The sequence below is a fragment of the Tursiops truncatus genome, chromosome 18, assembly GCF_011762595.2.
Source record: "Tursiops truncatus isolate mTurTru1 chromosome 18, mTurTru1.mat.Y, whole genome shotgun sequence".
In the NCBI taxonomy this organism is placed as follows: Eukaryota; Metazoa; Chordata; class Mammalia; order Artiodactyla; family Delphinidae; genus Tursiops; species Tursiops truncatus.
In genome coordinates, this window is record NC_047051.1 from 21,690,409 (window position 1) to 21,712,257 (window position 21,849).

At 47.0% G+C, this 21,849-nt stretch overlaps 2 long non-coding RNA genes across 2 annotated transcripts; one reads left to right on the forward strand and one right to left on the reverse strand.

Moving 5' to 3' along the window:
• Positions 1–388: 388 nt before the first annotated feature.
• LOC141277041 (uncharacterized) lies at positions 389–16,151 on the forward strand. Its single transcript, XR_012327680.1, has 2 exons — positions 389–2,201; positions 15,878–16,151. It is a non-coding gene; the product is annotated as an uncharacterized lncRNA (long non-coding RNA).
• On the reverse strand, positions 4,792–7,349 carry LOC141276967 (uncharacterized). The gene is made up of 2 exons (XR_012327455.1): positions 7,223–7,349; positions 4,792–5,140 (listed from the first exon to the last, which is right to left on the reverse strand). It is a non-coding gene; the product is annotated as an uncharacterized lncRNA (long non-coding RNA).
• Positions 16,152–21,849: the final 5,698 nt, after the last annotated feature.

The window sequence follows — 21,849 nt, forward strand, 5'->3', positions numbered from 1 at the left end:
CTCCGGGTGTCAGATTTATTCTCATCTATTATGGACCAGCTGTTTCCACATGGCAGGGATCTGAGCACAACCGGCTCCATACTTATTTCTCACAGCTCCTTCAACTAAGAGGGAAGGTCTTTCTTTTCTTAGTTTTTGTTGGAAAGTGCTGGGGAGGAAGGTGGCCTTGCCTGGGCCCTGTACCCTCTTGAGGGTCAATGCACGTGGGGTATTGTGATTGGCAGCCCTCATTAGAACCGCATGGTGGGGAGGAAGGAGGAACAGGCATTAAAATTAAGCCAGAGAAATTAAATAGTGGTGATGTTTGCATAACTTTGTGAGTATACTAAGACCCCCGAATGTAAAAGCCTGGATTTTATGGTATATGAATTATCTCAATTAAAAAAAAAAGAAAAAAATTAAGCCAGAGATAAAATCTTGCTGGCAAAATAAGCTTTTTTTTTGCAGTACGCGGGCCTCTCACTGTTGTGGCCTCTCCCGTTGCAGAGCACAGGCTCCGGACGCACAGGCTCAGCGGCCATGGCTCACGGGCCCAGCCGCTCCGCGGCATATGGGATCTTCCCGGACCGGGGCACAGAACCCGCGTCCCTTGCATCGGCAGGTGGACTCTCAACCACTGCGCCACCAGGGAAGCCCAAAATAAGTATTTTTATATTCCTTTTATTTGAGCTACTCATTCAGCAAACATTTATAGGCACCGATTATGGGCCAGCACCCATCTAGATTTACATTTTAGTTGGGGAATCTTCCACATACACAAAAACACATGAATAAGGTAAGAAGTCTGGACTTCATTCTAAATGTTATGGGAAAGCTCTGGAGGTTTAAGCATAGAGAGGGTTCCACCGCCAGGATGAGACTCCCTGGATTCGAGGGGCTTTGAGTATCTTCTGGCCAGTTTCTCTGTTTGTGGTCAGCGTGAACCACACTTTTATGGGAAGATGAGAATGTTGAACAGGTCTTTGAAATGGCTTCCATAACCTCATTTTCAGAATTTGGCAACTTTGTCATAAAAAAGTTTCCTTGTGGACCAACCTAGATCACATTACACTCTGTTTTCAGCCTATTTGCCTAGAGTTAGCCAAACTGCAAAGTTTGGAGGCACAGCCCTCAAGACTGCCCTCACTTTGGACACCGTCCTCAAGTTTGGGGCATTGCCAAAACCACCCCCATGTTTGATGATGTGCTGGAAGGACCCACAAAACTCAGTGAAAGCTGTAGTGCTCACAGTTACGGTTTATTATGGGGAAAGGATACAGGCTGAAATCAGCCGAAGGGAGAGACACACCAGGCAGAGTCTGGGACAGCTTTCTGTCATCCTCTCCTCTCTCCCCATGGAGTCAGGATGCGTTATCCCACCCCCATCCTGTACTGAGGTGTGACAATAGGCATGGAGTATTGCCAACTAGGGATGCTCACCTGAGTTTTTATTGGGGCTTCATTATGTAGGCATGATTGCTTGCTTGATCACCCACGTGGCTGAGCTCATCCTCTAGGCTGCCTGATAACACGTGACCCAAAGCTCCCATCCTAAGTCACATAGTTGGTCTTTCTGGATACCCTAAAGCTATCAGGTAGGACCAGACCCCGCCCTAAACAAAGACACTCCTTTCAGGTAGGAGTGTCTTTGATAGATTACTTCCCAGAAGCCAAGGGCAAATGCCAGCCCTCTCTTTGGCCAAGGCCAAATTCTTTACTATGAACCTTTTTTTTTTTTTCCAGTTTTCTTCTCAATGGAAATGAAGGAGACAGGATTGGTTATGGCCGCAAACTGACAAAACATAGGAAAGTGTTCAGGGCCGCAGCTTATGACGGCTCTGACTTCTCTCCCACCTTTTCTCCAGACTTCCTAAGGGGAAGTTTAAAAAAAGAGGGGCGAGGAGGGGCGATGGGGATTAGCAGTTTTCTCTGAGGCCTACGTATCTTTGGCTGGCCGTCCCACGGCATGCTCTCATCTTAAAATGGAAACAGCAGACCCTAGAGGAGTGTTTGATGCTAGGATCTCTGTCTCATCAGAACCACAGTGAATCTGAGGCGTGTCACCTGCATTAGGATTTCCACAGGGAGCTCAAAAGCAAAATTGCCGAATCGCGTGCAGAAAATGGAGGCCCATCAGGATTTTGTCTGGATCTTGCAGCGTCTGACAGTGGACCTGGGGAGTTCACCTTGTTATTATCAGGGAACCTCATGCCCCACCCTTGGTGAGTTTTAGCTCTGTAGATCCAACACCTGCAGCAGTCCGATTGCATCGCCTTTGACCCTGACTCCCTTGTGTATAAACCTAGCAAGTCTATTTGCCAAAGGCAGAGAACCCCATCATCTATTTCTTGCCTCTGGGTACCTGTGTTGAGTGCTGTTTTCCATTCTAAGCTCTAATACAGGAGATTGGGGAGGGAGGGGGAGGGTACAGAGGAAGACAGGACATTTTGTAAGCATCGAATATGTTCACTGAGTCTGCGGGAGCAGTGAACCTGCCAGTTATCAGAAGCTGGAGTAATTTTCCATAACCTGTGCTCGTTAATGTCCTGATCGGGGTTAACGGATTCAAGGGAGGCAGAGAGAGTGCTGCACTAAGGGAAGTAAAGGAGGAATAATCAGAATTTGGCAACAGCTCAGCAGTGGGGTGTGAAGGGAAGGGATGATTTGTTGACAACCCCAAGATGATAAGCATCCCCAGAGAGACAGAGAAGTGGGGCAGAGAGAATGAGATTTGTCTCCTCTGACAACTCTGAGGCACTGCCGGGACATCTAAATGGAGCAAATGAAGAGCGCAGGCAATCCAGGCTGGAATACCTGTGAAAGCACACGTCTCTGGGGCAATTGTCATTTTCAGGCAGATAAGAGGGTTTCTAACTGAACGGTGCCTGGCGCTTGCAATCAGTGGTGTGGTCGAGAGAGAGTGTGTGCCTGGGAAGATGTGAGAGATTCTGTCGCGTATTGAGCCTGTAGTGACAGACACACGCTTTTGTACATATACCTCTAGCCCTGCAGTGACACATCTCAAGAGCACCGGATGTGCACTGCGCAGCTCCGAGGGCCTCCAGTTCCATTGCTGTCATCGTAGATTTTGATAATTTTCTGGCAGATGGCAGAAAATTATCTGCCATCTTGTAAAGGGTCTTGAGAAAGGCGTGACTTTTTCCAATTTGAGCAAAGATACTATATAAGCTTTCAGGGGCCCTGGGGTGCTTGTTAGTCTTTTTAAAATTATTATTATTAATAAGTCTTGGTTAATAAAGCCCGCAAAATTTCTAGTCCCTGCTGATCTTGTTACATTATGTGAAGAATCAGTCGAAGACCCTGAGCTACTAATTATTTTATTTTATAAATTGAGCACTTTAATGTCGGCACATTGTTTCTTGTATATGTTTTGTGTGTGATTGTGGGACACACTGGAAATCTGGGTTGGTACGAATTTCATGGAAAACGGTTTCGCATGTAATACACATCAAGAACCGTAAGCATGTTTCTTCCTTTTATCTAATTATTATACTTTCAGAAATCTACAACAAGGGAAGAATCAGAGAAGAGCAAAGATATAGATTGATGAACAAGGATGCTTTTATCCTTACAGCGTCATCTATCGTTAAAAAATACTTGAAATGATAAAAAGGTCCTGTAATAGGAGAATGAATGAACAAATGGTACATCCATATGGCGGAATATTGTAGAGTCGATTATTTAGAGCCAAGATTATCTAATGACACAGAAAAAAGCAGAATCCCAAACTCTATGTATAGTTTGAGTCCAACTTTGTATAGAAGACAATACACACATACCTAAAAACAGGAAGGAAATATACCAAAAAGTTAACAGTGGCTATTTCTGGGTGGTGCAGTTACATTTAATCTTTTTCCTTGTACTTATTTCAAGTTTCCAAATTATTTTTGACATGAGTATAGTCAGGAACTTCCCCCCCCGCCCCCAAGTCAATCCATGTAGTTTGGGAGTTTAGGTTGAGTGCTGTTAGATGCCCTATAGTGTGCTCTCAGCTACCCCCAGCACAAGGGCATTTCAGAGCCATCCAACCTCTTGTGAGCCTCTACGTGGTGCTCTCACCCTGTAGACATGGGCTCTGGGCTGACCCCTACAGTGGGCAGGGTTGACACTGAAGGGACAAGGCTCCAGGCCCACTAACCTCCCATTCATGCCCTCATCCAGGGTGATGTGGCTGGTCCATCTTCTCATCGGAAAACAAAATCTGGATGCCCTGGGTCTTGCACAGGAAATGCCATTTTAGCCGTAAGTGACATTTCTTTTAGTGAACCAAAACTGTCTGCGAACCGTTCACTGAAAGCTCTTCTCTAGCATTTAAAGACTTTTTAAGCACACAACCTAGGTCCCATTAGTCTTCTCCATGTGGTAACTTCCCTCTTGTCAGAGTGCTTCCTTTCCTTATTGCTGTTTTGCAAATGAAAATCAGAGTGGCTTTAAAAAAAATTTTTTTTAGTTGGAGTTTTGATCTGCTGGGTGTGGAAATCCCTGATAGATTTCTCACAGTGAGATTCTATAGCAAGAATCACAATAATTTGAATTCTTATTTGAGGGTTAGCAGAAACAACAGGTACTTTAACAAGCTGGGAAGAGGCCTGTGTCAGATATGACAAATAAAATAGTAAAAAGAGAAAATAGAATTCATTTCTATTAGGCTCAGCAATAATAAAAGCATAGTAACTTGGATATTTAGAGAGAACTCTCTATCTTTTAAACATGATCTTCTGAAGAAGTCATTCTGCTTCCAAGAAAGTTAGACCCCCCGCAAGACTTCATAAATCTCCAGTCTCCAATGACTTTTTTTTTTAATAAATTTATTTTATTTATTTTTATTTTTGGCTGCGTTGGGGCTTCGTTGCTGCGCGCGGGCTTTCTCCAGTTGCGGCGAGCAGAGGTTCCTCTTCGTTGCGGTGCACAGACTTCTCATCGCAGTGGCTTCTCTTGTTGCGGAGCACAGGCTCTAGGTGCGCCGGCTTCAGTAGTTGTGGCACACGGGCTTATTTGCTCCGTGGCATGTGGGATCTTCCCGGACCAGGGCTCGAACCCGTGTCCCCTGCATTGGCAGGCAGATTCTTAACCACTGCACCACCGGGGAAGCTCTCCAATGACTCTTGTCCTCAGGTTGAGTTCCCCAAAGGGCAGAGACCTGTAGGAAGGGGGACATAGCAAGTGTGACTACAGCTCTCGGATAAATGACCATTAAAATTTAAATGTTTTGCAGCTTTTTGTGAGTGTACAATTATTTCAAAATAGAAAGTTAAAAGAAATTAAGTGAGAATGAGAAACATTAGGAGCCTAAGCACTGTAGCTTCATTATAATAACTTTTGCCACCATCACTAGGAACACGACGTAAAGGTGAAGTTAGATGCTGGTGAGTGGAGGGTAACTGGCTTGGGAGTAGGGGGTACAGGGGATACAGAGAGACTAGAAGAGACAATCTAGGGTTCCCCTGTTCCCCCACCGCTACTGGACAGAGGAAGCAGCAGTTGTATTTCTGTGACTATTTTGGGAGGCGGTGTGATGGGGGAGAGAGGCAAGGCTAAAGTTGGTTGTGCGGGGGTTTTTTTGTTTTGCTTTGTTTTGGTTGGGTTGTTTAATTTTAGATGACTAGGTGTAGATATGCGCCCCTGGCATTGCTGTTGAATTCCAGTGTAGACACCCGAGGTCCTCTGTCCTTTCCTTCACCACCAACTGCTTGCTTGGTCTGCCCAGGGCTGAGTTAGGTCAAACAAGGTCAACAATTTCTGGAGATGTTCTGAGGGATGAAGTGTGCAGCCAATGTAAGATTCTTTTTTAAGGTGGTATCATGCATTCATTCTCCAACTTCTGCTTAGGCCACAAGCCACTGGTGAATAAAATGATCTCAGTGATCAGATGCAGTGCACATGGGGCAATATTCCTTCACTGGTTCTGTTTGCCCTGGACGCTGAAGCTAGAGCCAACCTTTTCTGGCGAGATTCCCGACTGGCCCCCCCAGTTTTTTTGGCCCCAAATTTTAAAAAGCCAGCAGGTCTGGTCAAAGAACCTTGGCTGCTTCCATGAGCCTTTTTGAGCACAAAAACTGATTCCATGCAGTTAGCGGTTGCCCAGCGCACAGCTCTGAATGGAGTCCTTCCCAAATCCTTCCCACTTTGCCTCATAGCCCGAGCTCATGCTCCCTTTCTGGCAAGGACACCGTGCACGATTCCCTGTATATAGAGAGCTGGCTCCATTTCCTAGCAATTCTATGAGGTTCTCTCTTCTTTGATGGTAAAAATGGAGCAGTCTGAACATCTCCAAAGTACTGGGATCTAAAACAAAAAGCACCAGGGGCACTGGTGACAAGAAACAGAGTCCCCCTTTTCAGCAGAAGCTTTTAGAATAAATCTGGCACCGAAGGTTTGGTCACAGTGATTGCTTCAGTTTGGGGCCTGCGAGGACACAAATATTTCGAATTTCTTGTCAAAACTTGGCTGACAGCGTAAGCTTTCTTTATTTTGTTATCTGTAATCATATGTAAACAGCTACTAGTTTTATAGAGGAATAAAGTTGGGGGTGAATCAAACAGCCCTGGGGCAAAGCTTCAACTTGACATAGACTTGGAATCGATTTTACTGCCAACGTGTGACGTGGGGCGGGGGGGGGGGGGGGGGGGGGGGGAATTCTGTATTTTCTTCAAATCCCAGTTCTTCATCTAAAAACCAATAGCAAATGCAAATGCCTATGTGATAAGGTCAATGAAAGAATGACCAAAGAAACTAACATAAAGGTGTTCAATAAGCACTACAAAACCCTTCCCCTACCCTCTCTCATCCTACTGCTCTCCATCCCCTTTTCTCGTCTCTAGAGCTGTGACTTTCAAATTGTTTTAACATCTGGAACTTTTAAAACATTCAAATAAACATGTATGTAGAAGTCAGGCATAGAAAACAGATAAAACCCCCAGGCTGCTATGAAGGAAGCGCCAGGTTCCTCCTGTCTTTCTCTCCTCGGAAGAAGTTTTCTGCAATTTAAGTGCGTGGGGATGGATGGCCTGTCTCCTTTACTGGGAGACCCTGCAGGGGGGAGCACAGGAAGAGGATTGGATCGCTGGGCCCTGCGACGCTTCTCCCCTTCCACTGCCCCTCCCCCTCCCAGGTCCGGGCACCTGAAATCTTCCCAGGGAGGGCTCCGGTGTGACTGGGGTTGAAATTAATGCATTCGGGGCTGGAGTTCTTTTCCCTTTGGCGGTTTCTCTGATGAACTCACTTTCTGGAAGGAAGGCATGGCTAGCTGCCGGAGGGTTCTTAGTAAGCCAGAGACTTGACTGATTCAGCCGCGGGATGGGAGCTGTGTGAGCTCCTGTTTGGTGTCCGTGTGTCAGAAAGCAGGGGAGGTGCTTGGTGTGCACGATCCTTTACTTGGCTCTGTGTGTTTACCAGATGTGTGTTGGCGCCTGGAAAAGACTGATGGAATTAGCCCTGCTGGTGCAAGAAGCGGGGTTAAAGGGTAAATCACAGAACACTTGGCTGTGACCTGGGAATCCGGGCCCCAGTAGGGCCTGCTACTGCTGCTTGTGCCTCTGCCTCCGGAGGTGAGGTGGCCTCGGCATGAGGCTGGCCTTAGAGGGCCTGCAGCTAGGCAGGTCCCCTACCCCGCAAGGGCCATGAAGTTCCAGCGGGTGCATCTGCACCCCACCCCACGTGACTGGCCCTGGCCCCGCCTCCTTCTCCTGTTGGCTCGCGATTTCCTTTCCTACAGGAACATTCCGGGCCTTGAGAGAAGTGGCACATTCCTCCCTTCTAGGGAGGAGGAACACCCAAGGGCTGCGAAAAGGGCTTCTCTCCCTTTCTGTGGCTCTGATTATAGATTGCTGAGTCTGAAGGGTGAGGACAGCCTGGAGTCCTGCCCTGAGCCGGGAGTCGGAATGTACAGTAGTGCTTTCAAGATCTTAGTCATCAGTAAACAGAGCTATTATGCTCTGGGTCTGATGTGTTCTCTCTTCTGCTGGGCGGCCTGTGGTTGCCATGGATATGGCTTTGTCTTTGGAGGCCTATAACCAAGGAGGATTTAAGTAAATCCTCATGGGTCAATATTTCCATAAAACCAAAAAAAAGAAAAGAAAAAAGGCGGGAGGGGGAAGAAAAAAGGAAAACTTTCTTAAAAGACTCTAAGATACCCTTAAACAGTTCTGAAATCATCACCAAAGCAACAATAATACCCTCAGGCTTGCCAGAACCCATGGGGGCACACATTTTTTTAAAAAGTATTCAGAATTACAAAGATGAAGTTCACTTCATGGCTCTGATTGCAGCATGTGAAAATGATGGTATTTCCCAGTTGAGTGTTTTGAACAATATAAAGTTACTTTTTTTTTTTTCGGCTAGTGCTTATTTTTCAGAATGCCTCTTGATTTGCCGTTTCTAAGATGTGTCATATTCCAGCATATAAATGAACCTGTGTTTAAAGCAAACAGTAGTTATTTCCATCTGACACGAGAGATTCGGTGACATTTGGTGATGACTATGGAAGATGGGTAGATTGAATTAAGCAGGCTTTAAAAAAAAAAAAAAGAAAGAAGAAAGACTGAGTCCTGCACAGTATGCAAAGAGCTCTGGCGTCTTTGTTTGAAAACACATGCACACTCCCGGGATTCCTCATAAGTCACTCGGAAGAAAGCTACTGTCACCTGGTAAAGCAGAGGTCCGGGAGCTGGGGAGTAGCCACAGCCCCATCATGCTTTGCTTCTTTGCTCCAAGAGCCTCATCCTTTTTAATGGGCTGCCCTTTGTGTGTGTTTCTTTGTGTTTCCAGAAACCACACGGCCTCAGTCAGGGAAGCAAGCTGTGGACTTTGGGCTGAGGACCCCGGCCAAGGTGCCCACAGCTGGGAAAGGGCTGCTGCCGTAGCAGCGTCCTTGCTGCCACCACCGCTGGCTCCTCCCCTCATGGCAACAGCCCAGGGACTTGTCATCCCTCCTACCTGCTTCCCTGTTTATTGTCATTGGCAGCAAGACACTTGCAATAAAGAAGCTGCATCTGAACTGCAATTACCCAGCTTCCTTTTCCACTGAAGTGGGGCAAAAAGTGATGTTAATTTCCTTTCTGTGTGCTTGAGTTTTCACGTGTTTGTACTTAGACACTGGATCAATCCACAGTCTCCTTGTTTGCCTGCCTCAGGAGTTCTCCCCAATCCTCGTCTGTGATGTCACCTGGCAACCGCTGGAACTTCCTGAGTGGAAGATTAGGACCCTCTTGTTCTGACTCCAAGTGACTGAATGCATAGTCCTTGGTGATGGTTAGGAACAGAGAGGACAGTGACGCTGCTGGTGGGTTGCCACCAGGGTCAGTGCTGGCTTGTCTGGACGAGGAAGGGAAGCTCGTGCCTGAGCTGCCTCTGGCGGGTCCTGGGAGGAACGACATGCTCCCAGGCCAGCTTGCCCCCATCCTGCCAAGAACCGCCTGGGAGGCTGTGGTGGTGACCAGCGAACAGAGACCCAGCTCTTCGGTTTGATGAGGCCAGTTGTGGGGTGAGTCTGGGAGCCCTAAGAAAACTCTGGGGTATGAGGAGGAGTCCCTAGATAAACAGCTGCTAAGTTCTCTGAACCACCATATTAGACCCTCAGGGATTTTTTTTTGTTTGTTTTGCGGTATGCGGGCCTCTCACTGTTGTGGCCTCTCCCATCACGGAGCACAGGCTCCGGACAAGCAGGCTCAGCGGCCATGGCTCACGGGCCCAGCCGCTCTGCGGCATGTGGGATCTTCCCGGACGGGGGCACGAACCCGTGTCCCCTGCATCGGCAGTCAGACTCTCAACCACTGTGCCACCAGGGAAACCCCCTCAAGAGAATTTTGACCCCTATGCTTCCATACAGTTCCTCCAGGGCCACCACCAAATGGGAGAGATTTCATGGAAAACCTGAGGCTACACTTGGTATCAGGCTGAGAACGATCATTTTGATCTGGACTAAAAGGTTTCTGATTTTCCAAGTTGGTAAGCGAAATAGAGTGATGTCTGAGATTTGGATTTGAGGGTGACTCTGAAAGGACCCAGGGAGGTTATGAAGCTTTAAATGACACCAGTTCCAAAATATCACGAGGAAAAAAAGGAAGAGGCAGCTAAAAGAACCAACGTGGTGGTGAGGGAAGGCTGTTAGAGCTTTAATTTGAAATGAACACAAACAAAAGATGGAAGGAGGGGCATGTAATGAAGGGTGTCACAAAAGAATAGCAGGAATCTGTATATTAGTGTCAGGAAAGCCGAAGTCCAGAATATGCTAAGACTTGTGAAACAGCAGCTGACCTGGGAATAATGCTGCATAGTGTGCAAAGCATTTTCATGTAAATGGTCACACGGAATAATCCTTGGGGGGCGGGGTGGGTAGGAGTCATTATCCTCAGAGTGTGTGGGGACGTCTCAGAGGCGAAGCTGGGATTTGCGCCCAGATCATTTGAGGCCAGATGCTGCGTCTTTCCACTACCCCACATCACTCTCTGTTACCCTGTTCAAAAGTGTATATAGAGGAAGATGGGGTGGTGTACCTCAGGCAGGTGATAGAAAGCAAAACCAGCTGGTCCTATATTTTCTTCAGTGCATCACAAAGCAAAACAGTCTTCAAAGGCTAGAAAAAATTTCTCAAGATGGATGAGACCCTCAAGGAGATTTGAGTTGTCCAAGCCTTAGGCCTAATCATTGTAGGTGGCTGTTTCCAAAGGGACCTGAATTTCCCCTGCATGGCCCTTACTCCAGAAATTACTTGCTCAGTATCTGTGTTCCCCACTAGACTTAGGTTCTTGAAGGCAGGGACCATGGTCATCTTGTCTATCATGGTATGGCCATTGACTGCCCAGACAATGAGGGAGTGACCATAGCCCTGTGAGCAGTCATTTCTGGGAAATTATGGGAGGTATGCTACAGAGGGAGGCAGAAGTCATCATGGTTTACGAAAATGAGAAAGGTAGATTCTAGAGTCTACTTACCAATTAGCTGACATTAGTCTCGAGGTATTTATATTCATTTCAAAGATAAAACTGAGGCCCAAAGGCATAAAGCAAGTCACGTGAACCCATCTCATTCATCCCAGAGACCTGATCAGAACCTTTGTTTTGGGTCCCTCAAGGCTGAGGTGTGGCTATCCGGTCCACAGTGTGTCATAAATGCAGAGAAACAGGATTTCAAGGCAAGAATCTTCTTCTTTTAGGCTTTAGATCTTACTTTCATGGTGGGTTTTTCCATTAAGTATTTAGTCTTAGAAGAGGAAGTTTTACTTTCTGCTTGTGCTGGAAGGTACATATTTTGGAGAAGTTGGAAGCAGATACATTTAACACCAAGCTTTAGCAAAGCTTTCAATTGTCAATCCCTTCATCATCAGCATAGTTACCACACGTCCAAGTGTAAACACAGGCAGAGTCTTCTCTAAAGGACGTTGAGATAGTGAGGGACTGGGTACAATTGAAATAGACGTTCAGAGATTTCTTCAGCTCCTCTCTCCACGGGAAGGACATTGATTAAGGGTGGGCCTCCCATTTCCTCCTTTCCTGACCTCCAGGCCCACTTTCCCACCCCACGTGTGGACTTTGAGAGCTGGAAGGACCCTGAGCTAAACCCACGTCATGTTCTCCTCCTCACTCATGTCACTGTAGTCAAGAAAGGTCTTCTGTCTGCCCCTCAACAAACTTGGCATGTTCCCACCCCCAGGCATTGGCATCTGCTCTTCCCTCTTCCAGAATTCCTCCCCACATCATTATCCCCACGACTGGCTTGGTGTCATTCAAGCCTCAGCTCAATCAGTCTCCTCTGGGAGAGGCCTGCCTGACCCACTCCCCATTGTATTTTCTTTTTTTTCTTTTTTTTTTTTTTTTTTTTTTGCGGTACGCGGGCTTCTCACTGTTGTGGCCTCTCCCGTTGCAGAGCACCGGCTCCGGACGCACAGGCTCAGCGGCCATGGCTCACGGACCCAGCCGCTCCGCAGTATGTGGGATCTTCCCGGACCGGGGCACGAACCCGTGTCCCTTGCACTGGCAGGCGGACTCTCAACCACTGCGCCACCAGGGAAGCCCCCCCCATTGTATTTTCTTAATAGCACTTTCATCACAATATGAACCTACTTTTCCTTCTCCTTGTCCTAGCTCCCCTTTTCCTCTCTCTCCTTCTCGGTTCCTCCTGTTTTCCTTCCTCATCTACTAAAATGGGAGCTCTCTGATGGATCCTCAGTGTCTAGGATGGCAGCTGAGCAGGTGCTCTATACACATATGTTGCGTGAACAAATTGATTCACTTACCTTCTTTCTTGGCTACTTCCGTTGAGAACACTTTAGGACACTAGGATCATCTATTTTCAACAAATGGTGAAAGGGGGAAGGTCAGTGGAGACCATTGGAAAGCACTTTGATATTGGCAAAGAGTATTCATGTTTCAGGGCTCTCTGATAACCTGAAAACAATCCACAGTGGCAGGCTTAGATCACAAGTTCTGGAGGCATCCTTAAGTCGAAGGAACTGTGCTCTGTCTTTGTGCAGTAAATGAAACCTCCGGGAAAGCTGAGAAAAAGGAATGGGGTGAGTTCCCTCTGGGAATGTAAAAAGCACTGCTGACTGGAGATAAGCCTGCTCAGGGTCTCTCAAAATATCCTTTATTTAGATTGTGTGGCACCACCTGATTGGTGCCCACGGGCGACATCAAGGTTGGAACGAGCTAAGACAAGGCCAGGGATAGGCAGCAGTGAGGAGCTTGAGTGGCAGAGAAAAACATGTCCCAGGAGGTACCGGCTCAAATCTAGCATTTCTGCCGATTTTATTGAATGGCGTGGGCGCACCGCCTCTTTACCTCGGTTTGGCAAAATGGGGACGGTATTGCTGACTTTCTTAGTGGGGAAGGCAGGAAAGGTTGAGGCTATCAGGTCATCTTTTGGAGCAAGGCCCCAAATAACAGTCAATTAAACAAGATAGAAAGTGTTCTCTCTCATGGAAACTTCTGAGCCTAAGCATGAATGGCCGGCGTGGCAGTGGTGGAGTCATTGACCCAATTGCCTTCCATTTTCTTGTTCTGCCATCTTTGGAATACCGCCCTCATCTGCATGGTGGACACTACCTAATCCATATTTAAGCAAGAAAAGAGAGAGAAGGGGAAGGCACTCACCTTTCAAGCTCACACATACCTTCCATTCACATCCCGTTGGCCAGGGCTTTGTCTCATGGCTAAACCTCAGTGCAAAGGAGTCTGACACATGTGGGCTTTAACCAGGGTGGCAACATCCCAACTAACATTCTACAGACATGAGGAAAAACAGTATCAGGAGATAGTTAGCATCTCTGCCATAGGTGACTGGAGGAAATGTGGCAAAATGCCTTGTAAGTGCAATGTTCGTTCTCCTTTGCAACTGCCCCAGGGGAGGAGAATCAAATGGGGATTGAGAGGTTCTCTGCCAGGTCTTTGCAGAGCAAGGAACCGCTTGGATTTTGATAAACAAATCAATGGAAATTTATTCCTAGAAAGAGTATGAAGCCCAGTGATAATAAGCAAGGCGTGTTAGTGCTTAGAACAGAACTGGAGCAATTTTGAAATGTTCATGAGAACGTAGTGGCTATCACGTAATTTGCCTAAGCAGTCAGAATACTGCTTCCTGCATCCTCCAGCAGCCACTTAGAATTAACCATAAAGCAGGTCCATTGTGGAGGCTACATCTAGAACTACTGGGATGTAAGCTCTATAGGTAATAAATTTGTGGCAGGCACTTATTCATCCAGTGCACAATTACTAGAAGCTTCCCCAAAGCGTCATGCTGTACTATGGGGGTGGGGCAACTCTGCTCTTGAGAATGAGAGAGATTCTCAAGAGTTCAATAACAAAACACCGGCCCATGAGTTCATCCATTAAGTCAACAAATATTTACTGAACACGTAGCATGAGTCAGACTCATTGTGAAAGGGCTGGGACATATTGCTGAGAAGCTAGTCCAGGTTCCTGCCCTCAAAGTGCACATCTTAGTGTGAAAAAAAAAAAAGACAGGAAAGAAGTAAGCAAGGCTGTGAATAGGCAGGATACTACGTAGTGATAAATATCATGAAGGAACCAAACAGAGTGATGACAGAAAAATTGGGCAGTGAATAGGAAGCTCAGCGAGGGCCATTCTGAGGTGACGACATTTAAGCTAAAACCTAAAGAATAAGAAGCCAGTCGTACAACCAGCCAGGTGAAGAGAGGGGGAAAAAGAGCTTGGGGTTTGAGTGGACCAGCAAGGAGACCAGTGTGGCTGGAGTGTACTGAGTGAGGGCAGAGGGACGAAAGATGAGACGGAGAGGAGAGGGCTGGTCCCAGAGAGTTTCTGGAAAGCGGGGGTCATGAGCTGGTCCTTGAATGACAGATGAGGTTTGAGTCTGAGCGAGGGGGAAACATTTTCAAAATAGGATGAGCTATGAAGGGCTTGAGCAGTGTAAGTGCAGGCTCAAGGTAGTAGGAAAGAAGGGTTCCTATTGGGAGTAGTGAGGGAAGGCTGGAAAGGGAAGCTGGGGTAAGTTCCAGAAGGTCTTAAAGGTCAAGGAGGTTGAATTCTCAAAGATAATGTTCAGCCATTTGAGCAGGAACAAAACATGATCAAATAAGGTTTCGGAAAGATTTTCTTGGGGCTACACCAAGGCTTCTCGATCTTGGTACTGTTGACGTTTGGGGCTGGACCGTGCTTTGCGGTGAAGGGCCTTCCTGGGCATTGTAGGATGTGTAGCGGCGTCCCTGGTCTCTAGAGACCAGTCGAACCCCCCTCCAGGCATGACAACCAAAAAACGTCTCCAGATATTACCGAATGTCCCCTGGGGGGCAAAATTGCTCCTGGTTGAGAACCAATGCTTTAACAAAATTGGTTTAGGTTATTTTTATATTTGCTTTTAAATCAGATTTTTTGGTCTTGAAGTATCTTGGTTATTGACTTTGTTTCTTTCACTGTAATTGTGTGGACATAGGAACTGGAAATTTAAGTAGTAGGAAGGCCACCTTAGTTCTAGTTCCTGAATTCTATTTGAAAATTTAAGAAAAGCTCACACGATGTTTATACAAATAAGTTTTAATTCTAAAACGAGGCTTTGAAAGTCCTAAGGGGTGTGTCTTCCACACCTCACGTTGATATTTTTGCTGTTCTTACAACAGGTACCTCTCTTTCCTGATAAGGCGGCACCCTAAAGCAGCCCCTGAATTTGGGACGCGAGAGAGGAAAAGGCCCTTTTCCAAAGAGGAGATGTGTATATTCATCTGAAAAATAAACATTAAGGAGGATTGTTGTGAAATTTGCTTTTCTTCAGGCCCCTAAGTTTAAATTAGCTTTGTGAGAACTCTTTGGGATTAAAAAACACCCCGAATTAAAACACTATATTCTTTCATTGCTTCCCTTCTCCCCTAGATGATATTTGAAAGATATGCAAGAGAATATGAAGAAATCCAGAAATGTTTTAAAAATATATCTTCCTATGTCTTTAAAATCATGTACTGGGTTGAATAGTGTCCTCCCCAGATTCATGTCCACTTGGAATCTCAGATTTGGAAATAGTCTTCGCAGGTGCGATTAGTTCAGATGAGAGCATACTGGATTAAAGTGGATCCTAACCCCAGTGAACGGTGTCCTTTTTAAAAAAAATTAATTAGTTTATTTTTGTCTGTGTTGGGTCCTCGTTGCTGCACGCGGGCTTTCTTTTAGTCGCAGTGAGCGAGGGCTGCTCTTCGTTGCGGTGCGCGGGTTTCTCATTGCGGCGGCTCCTCTTGTTGCGGAGCACGGGCTCTAGGTGCGTGGGCTTCAGTAGTTGTGGCGCATGGACTCAGTAGTTGTGTCTCGTGGGCTCCAGAGCGCAGGCTCAGTAGTTGTGGTGCATGGGCTTAGTTGCTCCGCGGCATGTGGGATCTTCCCGGACCAGGGCTCGAATCCGTGTCATCTGCATTGGCAGGCAGATTCTTAACCACTGCGCCACAAGGGAAGAACCTGAACTGTGTCCTTAAAGGAGAGGCGAGAACACAGAGACACACTGAGAAGAAGGCCACGTGGAGATGGAGGCAGAGATTGGAGTGATGCATCTACAAGACAACACGAAGGATGGCTGGTCCAGAAGCTATGCGGAGGCAGGGAAGTATCCTCCCCAAAAGCTTTGGAAGAGAGTACGTTGATTTTGGACTTCTAGCCTCCAGAACTGTGAGAAAATAAATTTCTATTGTTTTAAATTATCCAGTTTGTGGCAATTTGTAGTCATCGCAGCCCTAGGAAACTAATTCAAATGGTAATTTTATTATTGCTTTTAGTTTTTTAGTAACACTGGAGCTTGCTAGCTCCTGCCTGGAACTCCTTGTTCTTCAGAACTGGCATCAATCTGCAGCAAAAAGTTGGTCTCTGCCCCGTGCTTTGCCATCACCAGAGTGGCTTCAAACATGACCACTTAAACTTTAGTTCCCACTGCATCCAAAAAACACCGCCAAGAATTCTGTGCACCAAACAGTTTTCCTACTGGAAGCCCACACGTGGAAGCGATGCTTCCTTTGGACCAAATTCCAAGACTAGAGGGCTGGGCGGTGCTCTGCAGCGGTGGGTAATGGCTCCCAGTCTCCTAAATAAAGGTTAGCGACTTCACCAGAGATGTCACAACCTAAATTAAAAGGGAAAGGGGGAGGCTTCTGGTCAGATCCCAGAGGAAAACAGGGGGAGGTGAGTCAATGGATAATGGGTGTGGGAATAGGAGGGAGGACAAAAGAGTGAGGGATGAGGGGAGCAGCAGGGGGAGGGGAGAGAAAGAGAAGCAGGACAGCTGAATCCTTTCAGAGGACAGGGAAATGATCTTAATTTACCATAGGCCAAAACAAAAAAGGAAGATTACACAACATCGTTAATGACAGCGTTTCTGTCACTCACTCTGATGGTAGTAATTACGTCTATTATGCAGATTTGGTGGTTAAGGCGCTGTCCTGCCAGCCTACTCCTGAGGGGATTAATGCGGGAGGTTCAGCATCATCAAAGAGAGACCATGAGGTCTGGAAGCTCTCATTTGTAATCTGACAAATACACAAAGTTTCTTATAAAATCATCTCCTCAAATTAACTAAAACAGGTAGCCATTTTCTCTTCCTCTAAGCCATGTCCTTACTATGTCCTGTGTTTATTTTTCTGCTGTTAGAGGAGGCTAGACATTTGCTGGGCTTGTTTTTAGCCAAAACAAAACAAAACAACAACAACAACAACAAAGAAAAAGAAAAAAGGTTTGCACACACATTTTTAGAGAAGAAGTGACTGTATTGCTTGTCTAGAGAACAACTCAGAAATTCATCTAAATTTTAGGTGAGGGATGGGGGTGGTGGTGTGGAGGTGTTGTGTGAATGATTCCCAGGGCAGCCAGGGAGCAAACACTGCCTGCTGTTGGCACTGGAAACTTACACTTTATTCAAAAACATTTATTTAGCACCTACTGTGTGTCAAGCACTGGTATAGGGGCTTTGGATATATAAATGATTTTTTTAAAGGGGGTCTACTCTTCACTAGAAAGACTGCTGAGTAAATCATTCATTCATTCATTCATTCATTCATCAAACAGTTACTGAGTGTCATCCATGTGCTAGAGACTGTTCTAGCACTTAGGGTACAAGGGTAAACCGAGCTGATGAAGGTCCTGCCTTCTCTGGGTGAGATCGCTGAGGCATGTTTCCAGTGGATGGACGAGGCATGCATTCAGCCTGGAGTTGCCGAGGAAGCTTTCTCAGCACAACTATCTGTAAAAGCTGGGATGGTGCCGAGGAGGACTGCTGACTGTTCCTTTATTATTGTTTTAAATTTTATTTATTTTGGCTGCACCGGGTCTTAGTTGTGGCATGAGGGATCTTTAGTTGTGGCATGCAGACTCTTAGTTGCGGCATGCACATGGGATCTAGTTCTCTAAACAGGGATCGAACCCAGGTCCCCCGTGTTGGGAGCTTGGCGTCTTCCCCACTGAGAAGTCTTGTGACTGTTCTTTTAATTGTGACTTTAAAGTTATGTGAAGTTTATGTGTGGTGATCATCACCAGTGCACTTTCTATTAATTAATTAATTTATTTTTGCTGTGTTGGGTCTTCGTTTCTGTGCGAGGGCTTTCTCTAGTTGCGGCGAGCGGGGGCCGCTCTTCATCGCGGTGCGCGGGCCTCTCACTATGGCGGCCTCTCTTGTTGCAGAGCACAGGCTCCAGACGCGCAGGCTCAGTAGTTGTGGCTCACGGGCCCAGTTGCTGCGTGGCATGTGGGATCCTCCCAGACCAGGGCTCGAACCTGTGTCCCCTGCATTAGCAGGCGGATTCTCAACCACTGCGCCACCAGGGAAGCCCACCACTGCACTTTCTAATAACTCAAAAGTGACCTGGCCCAGGAAACCCAGCCTCTCAACAAAGGACATTTTAAAATGGTGTTTTCTGCTCAGTCTATGCATTTCTGCTCTGCGTACTCATCCACCCTCCAAGTGTCGGCTCCTTCCTGCTCTCTGATGACCCCAAATGCATGAGCCCTGAGCTCTAAGTCTTCTGTCTACCTCTGGCTGGATGTGTCCACTTCCCAACCTCGGTGACCGGGGTCTCCCAGACACCTTGCCCAGCCTGGAGCCCAAGGACAAACTTCTCCCTCCCCTTATGCTAAATCCTTCTCTGAGCTGTGTCCTCGTCTCCACTGCTGTCCACAGGACCAGGGCAGAAGCCTGTCCTTACCTATTTGGCCTCTGTATCTGCCCAGGACTTGAGGGGCCAGGGGAGGCCCTGGGTGTTTCCCCAGCATCCTCTGGGTCGTCCCCCCAACAGTAGTACACCTGGTACCTGGCACATGGCACCTGGCGTGGGCAGAGAGAGAAAGGGGCTCCTTTCCCTGGCCACTCCCTGGAGGTTTTCTTCTCAAGCTCTCAGACCACCTTTACTACGAAGCTCGGGTGGGTTCCCCCAGCTCAGAGGGTTTCTAATTCTTCAGCTGTGGGGATCCATTGGCGACTCCCTCTGAGGACTCAACAGAAAATAGTTTGCCGGCAGCTGAGCTCAGCAGCTGAGTTCAGGATGGGAGAGCAGGGGGAAGGGAGGAAGGGGGCATCCACTGTACAAACTCCCTCCTGGCCTGAAAGGTCTCTGGCTCCTGGCAGGGGTTCAGGCCACTCTGTCATCTCTGCAGGGTCCCCTTTCCTGCTCTGGGACTCTCTTTTTTGACCACAGTGCCACTGTTTTCTGGGCAGCCAGCAGCCTGGGAGGCGGAAGCCTGGATGCTTGGCCAGTGCTCGCTCTGGTGGTGTGAGAGGCACCGTGCTTGCCCTGCTTCTCCTGCCAAATGAATCATGTTCACCTAAAACTCGGAGGTGGCGCCTTCTGTGCCGTGGCTACACCCAGAACCAGGCTGGAGGGCTTCTGAGCTGGGCGCTCTGTTTACACCCATCCTCCGCTGGGCCTCACTCAGGGCCCCGCCTCCTGTCTCACCATCACCATGCAACGCAGACATCTGAGGGCCATCACTAATTCACTAGGTGTCCTCCTGCAGCCTGGGCATGCATTTTTAATGACCTTTTCTCTCGAGACTCAGGTGACACAGGCCTGCTGCCTTCTCTGTCCTCACGGAACAGAGCTGAAGTCAGCGGCGAGCTCTTATTCCGCACGGTGGGACTCTCTCCGGCCACCTCCCGGAGAAACAGTACTTGCTACCTATTTGAAACCTATTCTAAATATTTCAGACTTTTTAAATGGCCGTGGAATTAATTTTAGATTTAGTGCCTTTATCAAATTGCTAGAAGAGTCCTTGTAGATGAATAAATCTAGGCACCCAATTTGAGATTCAGAAACACTGAATCAGTTTCCCAAGGTCACACAGCAAGTTTGTAGCAGGGTCAAAAGGAAAACCCAGGTCTTCTGAGTCTCAAACATAGGCCCCTTCATCATACTATGAGGTCTTTAAAATGATAAACTTAAATTCAGACAGAATTAAGTCATGAAACCAATCTCTAAAATGACCAAATATTCAAGAGAATAGTTAAGTACAGTCATTCACCTAAGGGTGAGAAATAGTTACTGTTATTCAGTTCCTTTGTTCCGTTAGACCTGTAGAGATGAAGCGATTACACTCTCAAAGTGGAAACCCAGAGCGCAGGAAGAAGAATGAGACAAAATATAAAATAATGTCTCAAAGAAAAGAGAAACTGGAATAGAAATGGTAAGTCACGGGAGCTTGGCTGCAGAAAGCCATCAGGAGTGTGAAACAGAGCAGGACCCTGTGGTCCTTGCCCCCCATGTCCTCAGCCTGCCTTTTGTCTGAGAAAAAGTTTAGCCAAAGAATAAGTTTAATCAGACAAGTGAGGAAGTGCAGAAACAAAGGAAAACAGTCAAACGAGACCAAATAATACTAGTTTAGTCGCGAAGCAAAGTCAAGGACCTTTAGTTCCTCCTCAAGGGCTGTAGATAATATTCTGAGCCCTATCCTGTGAGCTGTTGTAGATACTGAAAGCCCAGGTGGAAGAAGTTAACTACATGATGGCCAGACTGTAGCCATGACATAAGCTGCCATGATTCTGAGAACTGGCCTCAGAGAAATGGGAACAAACCAACCCTGGAAGTGAGGACTAACTGTATTTAAAACAATCAAGATGACGCTGGTCAGACCACCGCATGACCAACATCAAGGTGATTGTCAGAGCTGACTGTGCTGTTTCTGCATGGAGCCCCCTCGCTCTGTCTACGAAAGCTCTTGCCCCCTGATTGTCAGCTGGGGGGAGTCGGCCTTTGGACAGGCATCTGCTCCGCCCCCCATCCCCCCGTTTGTCAGCATCCGAAATAAAGCAAACTTTCCTTTATAGCAACCTTGCCTCTTTATTGGCTTTTGAGTGGAGAGCAACCAGACCCCACTTTCGGTAACAAGTGGACATGCAGGGAGGCCGCAAAGCGTATTAGAAAAGGTGGGGACTCTGGACTCTGCCAGGCAGTTTTGCATCCCAGCTTTAGCGTTCACTGAGTGTGATTTGGGGGCAACTAATTTCTCAGAGCTTCACTTTCCTCCTCTGTGATGTGAAGCTGACATCTGTATTGGAATGTTGATGTGGTGATAAAGTGAGAAAATGTATACACATAAGTACCCAGTGGTGCCTTGTATGCAGTAGGTGCTCAGTAAGGGGTAAGATTTATGACTACATGAAACTTGAATTAGAGGGGAGACCCTGGCCCCTCTGAGGCCAGCTCTGAGCAAGGTTTTGAAAGAGGACTGGAAAATCTCTGTCTCTGGCACCTAGTGTCCAGTAACCCAATTCTCCTGCCCAGAATTCCAACCGGGCAGGCCCCAGGGCTGCAGAGGGACCCAGCTGGACCAGGTAACTTGGCTTTGTCTTTCCTGGTGAGTGTTGAAAACCCTTCTTTTCTGTCCTCATGCCTTCTAACATGGTGGTTTTTAACTGGGAGCCGATTTTGCCTCTCAGGAAACATTTGGCAATGTCTGGAGACATTTTTAATCTCACAGCTGTGGGTGGGTTGGGGATAGGATCTAGTGCGTAGAGACCAGGGATGCTACTAAACATCCTACAATGCCCATAACAGACCTCTCACAGAAAAGAATTATCCAGTCCCAGGTCAATAGTGAGGAAGTTGAGAAACCCTGTTCTACTACATCAAACTGTGTCTTAATTTTTTCAGATGAATGTTCAGGTCTGTATTGTGGATGAAATGCCAAGCTTCACAGAAGATGGGAGACAAACAATATTGTAACAAATTCAATAAAGACTTTAAAAAATGGCCCACATCAAAAAAATCTTTAAAAAAGAAAAAGGGGGGGACTTCCCTGGCGGTCCAGTGGTTGACTTCGCCTTCTAGTGCAGGGGGTGTGGGTTCGATCCCTGGTCGGGGAGCTAAGATCCCACATGCCTCACAGCCAAAAAACCAAAACATAAACCAGAAGCAACATTGT